The sequence below is a fragment of the Emydura macquarii genome, unplaced genomic scaffold, assembly GCF_026122565.2.
Source record: "Emydura macquarii macquarii isolate MOO-44397 ecotype Brisbane River unplaced genomic scaffold, CSIRO-AGI_Emac_v2 contig_471, whole genome shotgun sequence".
NCBI classification, from domain to species: Eukaryota; Metazoa; Chordata; order Testudines; family Chelidae; genus Emydura; species Emydura macquarii.
Window position 1 is genome coordinate 7,157 of NW_027130608.1, and position 9,169 is coordinate 16,325.

Consider the following 9,169-nt stretch of genomic DNA (forward strand, 5'->3'; position numbering starts at 1 on the left):
ATGGGAACCCCAGATCCTGTGTTAATGCCCCTTTCCAAACCCCCACAACTCCCCCATTGACCAGGCTTCTTGACCAGATGACATCTCACGTGATGCATTGCGAACAAAGCCACACCTCAGAGAACGCAAAAAGATGAAAACTTTCTGCTGAAAAAACCTAAGAATTTTTTCTCTGAAAACAAACCTAGACCTCTCACGTTGTATGTCAGACTGCGCTACTGAACCAGAAATGCTTTAGCTCCTCTTGTGAGACATTTCCATCTGCACAATGCTGCTGCTATGCCAGGGGAGCTATTATTGTCTCCAGGAAACATTTTTCTTAGCCTGCTTCCACCCATCACTGGTTTCTGAAGCAAAGGGCAGTGCATGTCCCTGTGGTCCAGATATCCTCATTCAAATCAAGCTAGAACCTGAGAAACCTTTCTCTTTCTCAGCTGTGGGAGGGGAGACTTTGAAAAGTGCTCGCTGTGCTAGTGCATATGGCTAAGAAAAGAGAAAAAACTGCAAATTCCCCTAGTGCTTTGGGAGCCAGGTTTGAATTCTGTTTTTCAGATGATTTTGAGTGTGGGCATTGTGCTTATTGACCAGTTTCCCTGGTGTTAATGCTTTCTGTTTGCACAGCTGCGATGTCCGAGTGGTTAAGGAGTTGGACTTGAAATCCAATGGGCATTGCCCGCGTAGGTTCAAATCCTGCTCGCAGCGAGGTTGGTGTTTTAACTCCACTTTCTTGCAGGGCACTATATCTGTACAAACTCCTAAAACACTCTCAATCCCAACAAAACTCCACTCCCCAGCTTTCCTAGAGCTGCCTTGCATATACCTTGTGCTGGGTCCTGGATGTCTGAGACAAAGTCTCTGTCACCTGATGGCTCCTAGCTCCGCCCTCAAGCTGGCTGCTGCTTGTGCTCCTCTCTATAGAGTGTGAAAGGAGCTGAAGCAGTGCGGGAGTGTCCCTGAGGACACAGACTTGACAAAGCTTTAGCAGAGAGAGATTGTCTGAGACTTCAGAGTGCTGGAAACCATATAGCCAGCCCCTAATTCAGGGCCTGTTCCAGCTCTGAGTTTGAGCTTCCACGATCCCTCCCATGCAGCAGGTGCTCCAAATTAAATCCTCAAAACTAGGCATGTGAAACTCACTCCTGTTCTCCCTGTATCAGAGCTAGGGCTGGAATCACCCCTGCATTGCCACAGGGTGTGAGGGCGTCATGCCAGAGCACCGTGAAGCCATTCATGGCACGAACACTTCTACAGCCAGTGCTGTGTCTGAGACAAAGCCCACAGAAGGGCCGTGCTGGGCTGGGCTATGTACACCATCCCTGCAGATGTGCAGCATTTCCAGCTGCAGATGGGAAGCTGCACTCTGAGTTCTATATGGGGCTGACCTCTTCTTTGTTTGATTAAATTGGTTTTAAATGACCACTCATAAAGGCTAGTATCTGCGTGATGAAACAATGGCTGGGATATCTAAGGAGACTGTTTTTCTGACTTCTGGTTACTGGGTGCGCTGAGACAGAAGTTTACTTTTGTGGCTGGTTTGGTATATCTTATGGGAGAATAACCAGCACTCTGGGGTGATGCTGCCCCATTTCTCAGTGGTTAGTCCTGCATCTGGTATCTTAAGCTGTGACCCACTGAGTCACGGTGACACCTCCACACTTGGATCCTGATAGGCTGAGCCTGCTAGCCTACACCTGGTGTGCCTGGCATGGGGATGCTAACCCTGGTGAGTTGCTTCCCCTAGATCTGCTGAGGGAATTCTGTGCTCTCAAAATTGGAAATTCTTCACATTTTATTTGTCAATAAATAAGTGTGAAGGCTCCACTATAGCAGGCTCCAGTATAGCACAGGCCACTAGCTGAACGGAGGTGGGAGATCACCCTGCTCTTATCTTGCCCTGCTCCCCCGGGACACAGACCTTTGACAGAATATTTATATATATTCAGTATAACTATTTTTCTCAGGGGTGAAAAAATATTCCTCTTCCTCCAAGGAATGCAGTTATACTGACCAAACCCCTAGTGCAGATAGAGCTATGTCCACAGGAGGGCTTACCCCATCATCATCATCGCCTGTGGAGATGGGGTACCTAAACTGACAGGAGAAACCCTCCAAGCAATGTAGGTAGAGTCGCCACTGAAATGCCATAGTTTTGCAGTCACACTGGGGCAGTGCTTAAGTGTTGCACTGTCCTATGTGTGAAGAAAGCAATAAGTGCAGGGCTATCACTGATCCAAAAGGGGGGGATGTTTGATGGGGACAGATAGGACAAGATTAAGAGTGGGGAACTGGTATGGCACCAGATGAGCAGAGAATTGTTGTAACTATCAGGATACCTTGTTGATGGGTTTGCTGTTATTTAATTATTTCCAAGGTCTTTGCTGCCTGTAACATTTCTCCAAGCTCAATGGCTGGCTGAGGAGGGTGGGGTTTAGCTTTTATAAAACTTTATCTGTGATACCATAAAAGACTGAGGCTTTGTGTACACCATCGCTTATGTAGGTAAACTTTTGCTGGTCAGGGGTGTGAAAAAAACACAGCAAAAATGACACAATGTTCACCATTGACCTCACTGAAATGAGATAGCTGGGAAGTTAAAGCAATGTACTGCTAAGTCTTTGTGCTATGCATGCGTGGGTTCAATGCCATGCTAATCTGTTGCATTTATTCTTCTCCCATCGATTCCAAGCAACTGCATCCCCCTTTGGTGCAGTGACAGGCCAACCCACATCACTTATTAAGAAAAAAACCCTGTATTTCCCTAGTTTTTTTATGTGCAGGTCGTGTGAGACAGTAGTAAAAGCCCTACTAAAGTTGAGATGTATCACATGCACTACTTCCACCTCTTCACAACCTTGTTAACATGTTTTGACATGATATTTTCTTGACAAATCCATGTTGATTGTGACTTATCACCTCATTATCTGCTGGTGCTTACAAACTGATTATTTGCTCCATTATTTTTTCCGATACCAAAATTGAGCTGACTGGTCTATATTTTCCTGGGTTGTCCTCATGCCCCTTTTTATAGCTAGATTCTACATTTTCCCTTTTCCACTCCTCTGGGATCTCTCCCTTCCTCCATATGTTACCAGAGATAATTGCTAATGGCTCAGTGATCTCATCAACCAATACCTTAAGTATTCTAGGCTGTATTTCCTCAGACCCTGGTGAACTGAAGACATCTAACTTGTCTACGGCTGTATGTTGATGGGAGAGAGCTCTTCCGTCCACACAAATAAACCACCCTCAATGAGCGGCTGTAGCTATGTCCACACTGGTGTTTCTGTCGGTTTGTAAGGATCTAGACGATAATAAGGTGATAAGTAACAATCAACATGGATTACTCAAGAAAAAATCATGTCGAACAAACTAACATGCTGCTTTGACATGTTAACAAGTGTTGTGACAGGGGAAAGCGGCACATAGGCTGTATCTCTGTTGATTCTGGACACTGTGTGATCAGTGTGGATACCAGTGAGACACGGCACGCCCGATTTGCAGATCAATAAGGTTTAATGTGCAAGGTTTTCTATAAATATACTAGTGAAATACAAAGCCTAATGTTAACTACAGTACATCATACTCACTAGCCTGGAGAGCTAAGCAGTCACTCAGAAGGCTGTATACAGGAACAGCTTTCTTCAGGAGCCCCACCAGGGAGTCAGTGGATCCTCTGGTCCAACCGGCAGCACCTCCCGCAGAGTCAGGTGTTGATGGAGCGCCCCCCTTTGTCTAAGTCGTGACTTCTTATACCCTTCCATAAACAACCTTCACCTAATTATCTCTCTCTCATTATCATATATGCTAATTACCTACATTGTGTTTCCACCCTTAACTACATTCCATTCTTACCATGATAATTGGGGTCGTCAGAACAATATCTGGTGATAGGAGGGGCGCAGTAAAAGTATGCCCCTTGGCAATAAAACAGTGTACCCCAGACGTTCACGGATAACTTCTTGTTCCCATCACTGTTATCTATGTGCAGCTGCAAGCCATACAGTATCTGTATTTTGTCTTATTATGTGCTGTGCTGTGCAGAAACTGAGACAGCTCTAAAGTTATTCAGTCTCTGCCAACTGGCAGGTGTCATGCTGCAGGGGTCAGAACAGCCATGCAAGCAACTGAAGCTATGCTAAGCCTGTCGGACAGTGGTCAAGCAACTCAAATTGTACTGGGCCTCCAACAACCTCCACATTAGAAGGGCTTTTAAGACTGTCTCCTATGACCTTCACAGAAGCAAACTAAGGAAATATAGGGGTTTTTTGGGGGTGTTTCTTTGGAAGCCACGTGAGTTGCTTGTCACTGCATGAAAATGGTTGTTTGGAATACACTGGAGAAAAATAAACACCTTTGATGAGGATGGGATTTGAACCCATGTGTGCAGAGCACAATGGATTAGCAGTCCATCACCTTAACCACTCGGCCACCTCACCTTACCTAACAAAAGTGGGGGAGAGCAAGGGGAAATCTAGGAGCAGCAGACATGGGGACAAAAAGGACTTTTAGTATATTTTAGGGTAAGCAGAGCTTGAAAGACGTCTCCCTTCACACCCAGTAAAGAGTGAGGGGGAAAAGACTTCAGGAACAGGCTATGTTTGTGTTGTCACAGCTACTCTGTCTAGGTACACAGCATAGTGGTGCTGACACAAACAGTGCAATCATGCTCCAGAGAGAAGGGAAAGCAGCAGGAATTCTTGCTGTTTCACCAGGGACACACCTACACAACTGCCCAGCAGTGAGCATGTTGTGGAAACTGGTCTGGCCAAAGAACCGGCAATGATAATTCAGTGAAAACAGAGCCATAGTGCAGTGAGAAACACACAGGACACCAGTAGTTGTCACTGAGTGGTTAAGGTGGTGCACTAAATATCCATTGTGGTCTTCCTGCGCCCATTCAAATCCTGCCAGCTATGGAATGGCAGGAGTTCTGACTCTTGCAGTTTTAGCACCTCAGCATCCTTGGTGCTAACTGGAGCCAGGTCTGCTCTTGCTCTCAGGCTAAGTTTCTGCTTAAACTGCTACAGCGGGACCGCACTTCAGAGTAGACATGCTCTACAGTGCTGGGACGGCTGATCCTCTCACTATAGGAATCTACCTTCCTGAGAGGCGGCAGCTAGGTAGCAGAAGTATTCTTCAACTGACCTGGCACGGCCTATGCCAGAGGTTAGGTCAGCTTAACTCTGTTGCTCAGGGGTGTGGATTTTTCACACCCCAAAAGACGTAGCTAGACCGATGTAAGTTCACAGTGTAGATCAGCCCTTAGATCCCTCTCAGTATTTCAGTTTGTGCATGGACATTTGAGGGTACAACATCAACTCTACTCAACAACCTACTGTCCCATCCTGTACCAAGTAGTCAAATTGGTTTGGAGAATACTGACAAAACGTTATGTCGGTATTCTCCAAACCAATTTGACTACTTGGTACAGGATGGGATAGTAGGTGCTGGTGCGATTATTCAGAACATTTAGGTCCACTGATCCATTAGTGCAGCATAATCCAGATGGCAGAGTATAGATGTTTATTATCCGGCCATATGCTGCTGTGTTATATTACAGGATTGCATACATTCCCAATACAATACTCCCTACCCCATATACAGTACTCCTAGATGCCCTCCCCTTGCAACAGGCCATTGATCCTGCTCCTCCATAATCATAAGAGAGGGGCACATCCACACATCTCCGCTGGATATACAATTGCTTAACTTAATGGTAGTCCAATTCACAGCATTTCAGCCACCTTTCCTATCTCCCAGTGGTTCCCAATGCACACCTCCTTTTCTTGTTACTCCCATATGGCTCAGGGGGACTACCTTAGTTGCATTGCCTTCGCACAGCATCATGGTAACTATTACACAAGTGCTGGCCCCACAAGTTGGGGATGTTATTTTCCAGGTGGATGGGGATGTTTTTGCAAATGGGGATACATATGGGCTAGCCTTGCGGTTTAACATGGGTGGCCATTGTTCTGACCAAGCGTCCATCATGACATTCATTAACATTGTTAACTGAGCATTTTGTATGCCTATACAGAAACACACACCTCTCCCCATGTTAGCCTTCTGAAGCCATCTGCAACCTACGTCAGAAGGTCTCCCGCCCAATGAGTTAACCGCAGGTTCACCTCTGCTGCCTTCCCGCATCCTATGGCAATGGCCAATAGTTACTGTGCCATTAATTTATTGATTTGTTCTTGAAATTTTACATTTGGCTTATCAAGTGTTTGGTTACCCACTCGTCCCCCAGACTGCATGTACCCAGTACTGTGTTCCCTGCTGCCCAACTTCCCTTTTCCTGTGACGGTTCCAGGTACGCCTCATGAACCAATCAAATTGTTGTGTCAATCCTTGTATGTATACACTACAGTTGGGATGAATTTGGTCTACCCACCATTCTTTTGGGTGTACCACCCATGTAATGGATTGAAAGGACACATTGAAAAGCACTGACTGCACAATGGCTTCCACACGTCTGCTCGTCAGGGAATATTCTCAGCTCCAGGCTGTGGCCAATTTCAATTCAGATTTTTCCAATTTGGCATCCATATTACCTGTAGGGTTACATTCTGCACAATGGTGACATCATTATACACCCAATGTCCTAAAGGGGACTTTACACCCAGTGTAATATGTCCATAACAATCACACCTTTGGGGACAATCCATGGAAGTACCATTGTGGTTACACAGAGTGACATCACACTCTCATTGTAGGGCGCCATTTCCAAAGAGCGCTCATACACTCCAGCAGACCAAAGGGTTACATTCTTTGGACCCTTTGTGACAAACCACATGGCTGGATAACTGAGCCTCCCACTATCGCTAATCATGGCAGCGCCCAGGGAATACTATGCAATATCTCCTGATAAATTTGATATTCTCCACTGGCTTGGGATTTCCTCATCTAATCCATAAACCATATAGCGGCACTGCCAAATTCCTGTTGGAGGATTGATGGTACATATTTCTATGGGAAAATTTTCACAGCCCTCATTTGCTTCATTACCACAAGTTGAAGATGTAGCAGTCCATGTGTTTCCTCTTTTTGACACTGCATATCATGGGATTTGAGTCAAATTTATAACTATAACAGTTATGATTAGCAGCAATGATCATTCCATCCAGGGCCAGGAAATCCCCATTTTTCCCTTTGTGGGTGAAGCTGTAACACACGTATGATGTAATTTTTGCATCCCCTTTCCCCATTCCCTTTTGTACCTTTTTATTTGTGTGCAGTGGACCCACTCCCACACTCCATTCTCTGAACCCAATAGCCGGAGGCTGGGCCCTAAACGGTCAAGGACCAGGTAGGGGCCCCTCCATTTAGGAGCTGGCAATGGATGGTGTTGTCCTGGAATCTGGGACATTATTTGATCTTCCACCATGGCTAGATGGTGCTCTCCGCACAGGTCATGCCATACTTTCACCCAAGCTGCTCCCTGCTCATCTCGCCAGGCCACCGCCTCTTCTACTTGTATCAAATGGTTTATTAGGGTTAAAACCCATTCTTGTGTTAGGCCATGTGTGGTGATGTCACCAGGTACTGGAGTAAGTCGATTTTCCCACTGTTCCATGGGCCTTCCCCATGAGAGCCTCGTGTGGAGAGAATCCTGTGTCCTTTGATTCCTGGCCCCTGTGGGTGATAAGCAACATGGAACAATTGTGTGATTCTGGAGAGGGCTTAGAGCTCCTGCCACAAGTCTGACCGGAAAGCAGCTCCTCGGTCTGAGTCAATCACCTTTCGACTCCCCAACGAGTGGATACCTCGTTTACCAATTTTTTAGCAGTTACCCAGGCAGTTTGATGCCTTGTGGCGAACGCTCCCACCCACCTGCTGAAAGCACCGACCGACCATCAACATGAATCAATTTCTCCTTTCATCCAGTGCTAGGGCTCCTGTGTAGTCAATTTGTATTCTTTCCAAAGGTCCTTGTGGGGCTTGTCTCATTAAGTCTCACCTTAGCACATTGTGAGGTGAATTGTGCATAGCACAATCTAAACCATGTTCCAGGTGTGACTTCAATTCAGCTGCCATTCCTGCCCACCAGCACAACCTTTTTAAAGTTCCCTAATTCCTCCTCAAATCCAGGGTGCCCCTCCACCACGTTCCCGGGCACCCAGCTTAGGAAAGCCATCCAACTTCCCTGAGGGCATAGCATTACTACTCCCTCGCTTGTTAGAGCACATCAAATACCTTCCCTTAGTTCCCTTTGGTACATGCTCGGTCCCTAGTTTTGTGAGGCCCACCAGTCCTGGGTCAGATTTTTGCAATTCTTGAATTTGACTTCCCTGATCCAAAATTTCCTTTACTATTTTGGTTCTTCCTGCCCCTGCCATGATCATGTTCTCTTCTCATTGAGATATCCAAAAAACTAAATGCTTCATATCAAAGCCAAGCAACACTAGCTGACTGTGTTTGCTGAATATCCCTTGCACTGCTCCTATTCCTTTTACACAACTGTACCCAGATTAACATTTTGTATCTTCGGAGACAGTCAACTTTTAATGGAAATCCCTTATTCCCTTTTTTATAATTTTCACCAATTGTTAAGTAGTCAAATGAATCCAGTCAGATTGTCTCTTTGCCCGCTGCCCGCTGCAGTTATTTACAAATAATTGTTTACAGACAATTCTTTCAGGAAAAGGGCCCGTTTCCCTTCAAAATAGTTGTAAAAGCTCCTGGGCACAAAAATATGTTAGCAGCCACTACGTCACCCCTTTGTGTAATTTGTTTAACTATCAGGGTTCCATGCAATGTGACTGCACCAAATTATACATAGATTTACCTTTCCCCACTTTTATTTTTAAAAACAATACACAAAAATGTTAGCAACAAGACAAACAACAAAAACACAATCTTTGTTGCAATATTAGACCCATGGTTTTGCCCTTCAGTGGTTTTGCTCGTACAAACTTCTCCTGAAGTTCTGAAAGGCAAAAATATTTTTTTCTACTCCCTTTGGGCGGAGGGGCGGGGGGCAGATTATTGCTTAAAATAGCCCTTCCTTTTAATATTTTTTTTGCTGATTTGAGGCAAAACAGAGGAATTACCTTCATTTTTCTTGTGTTTTTGTTCTATGAGCAGGCCAAGGTTATAATCTTTTCTACCTTACTTTCTTGGAGGGTTGAACTCTGAGCCTTTTTTGTTTCAACTAGTTTGTTTGCTG

General features: G+C 45.3%; 1 long non-coding RNA gene and 2 other non-coding genes across 3 annotated transcripts; 1 reads left to right on the plus strand and 2 right to left on the minus strand.

The window, feature by feature from the left end:
• The first annotated feature begins 620 nt into the window (after positions 1 to 620).
• Positions 621 to 702, plus strand: TRNAS-UGA (transfer RNA serine (anticodon UGA)). Its single transcript has one exon. It is a non-coding gene; the product is annotated as a tRNA-Ser (tRNA).
• Positions 703 to 4,354: 3,652 nt separating this feature from the next.
• Positions 4,355 to 4,436, minus strand: TRNAS-GCU (transfer RNA serine (anticodon GCU)). Its single transcript has one exon. It is a non-coding gene; the product is annotated as a tRNA-Ser (tRNA).
• Positions 4,437 to 5,803: 1,367 nt separating this feature from the next.
• On the minus strand, positions 5,804 to 9,168 carry LOC137146719 (uncharacterized). Its single transcript, XR_010918020.1, has 2 exons — positions 9,054 to 9,168; positions 5,804 to 7,635 (listed from the first exon to the last, which is right to left on the minus strand). It is a non-coding gene; the product is annotated as an uncharacterized lncRNA (long non-coding RNA).
• Position 9,169: the final 1 nt, after the last annotated feature.